Consider the following 1,432-nt stretch of genomic DNA (forward strand, 5'->3'; position numbering starts at 1 on the left):
TGTGCCACCACGCCGGCTTATTTTTGCTTTTTTGAGACATGGTTTCTCTGTATAGCCCTGGCTATCCTGGAACTCACTTTGTAGACCAGACTGGCCTCGAACTCAGATATCCACCTGCCTCTGTCTCCCAAGTGCTGGGATTATAGGCATGCGCCACCACCGCCCAGCTGAACGCTATTTTTTGAGACAAGGTTTCTATGTGTAGTCCTGGCTGTCCCAGATCTTGCTCTGTAGACCAGACTTGCCTTGAACTCAGATCTGCCTGTCTCTGCCTTCAGGTGCTGAGATTAAAGGTGTCGGCCACCATGTCCAGTTTGGATGACTGAATTCTTGATTTTCTGCTTCTACCTCCCAAGTGTTGGTATTACCGGTGTGTGTAACCTACCGAGCTAGAATTGTAGTTACTAGAATTCTTTTTTCTTTTTGAGACAAGGCCCACTGTGTAGTTATGGCTGGCCTTGAGTGAGAGATCTTCAAGGGTCCCTGACTTCCGGTGTTAGGACCGAAGGCATGTGCTACTGTGCTCAGCCTCTGTTCAGTGGACATTTGTTTCTAATATTATAGTAAAAAAGTTTTTAGTATGNGATTTCTCTTTCTTACACACCCACCCACACACCAAAAAGGATATTTACTAAGAAACGTAGATTCAAAACCACAAATGCAAAAACAGGTTGGACTGAGAGTGGATTTCCTGTTAGCCCTACTCCTAATATAAGGAAGAAATAATGTTAAAGAAAGAGAGAAAAAGAAAGAAAGAAAGGAAGGAAGAAAGAAAGAGACTGTGCTATCCATTCACATGTCCAGGTATTGGATCGAGGCTAGAAAAACACACTCAGAATAGTCCCAAGTCAATATGGGAAGCCAGGGTAGAGAAACCAAAGATTTCTCAGGAATGGTTTTAAGCTGGAAGCCTCTAATCCTACCTGGTTAGTGCTTTTCTGTGGGTTTCTCGGTATGAGTCCAGACCTCTTAGAAAGCACCTTCAAATACAAGTTATGGCCGCAAGTCTGGAAAGCTCTATACAAGAACCATGTAAATAATGGTTCAATAGAATTGACCAGATCCCCTTGTGTCCCACAGCTGGAATAAGCTGAAGCCTAGGTGGTTTTCCTCTTCTTGGCAGATGGTCGCTCAAATACATCTCGTACCCCTGCTGCCTTTTGTTTAAAGAATTTTGTGTTCTGGGCACTCTCCTGGCCCCATGCAGAGTCAAAGGAAGTGGTATCTTGATCCACAAGGTGGGTGTACTTGGTGCGACCAGACCGTCCAAAATTCTTGACCTGAAAAAAGGATGGATGATTACAACACCAAACACCCCATGCCCAGCCCNAGGTCTGTTTCCTCTTACTGAGAATCCCCATACCTGCATGACTTTTGGGAGAATGGTTTTGTTGAAATGGTCCTCAAGAGTAGGTGCACTAAAATCTCTCTT

Source organism: Mus pahari, chromosome 3 (genome assembly GCF_900095145.1).
Source record: "Mus pahari chromosome 3, PAHARI_EIJ_v1.1, whole genome shotgun sequence".
In the NCBI taxonomy this organism is placed as follows: domain Eukaryota; kingdom Metazoa; phylum Chordata; class Mammalia; order Rodentia; family Muridae; genus Mus; species Mus pahari.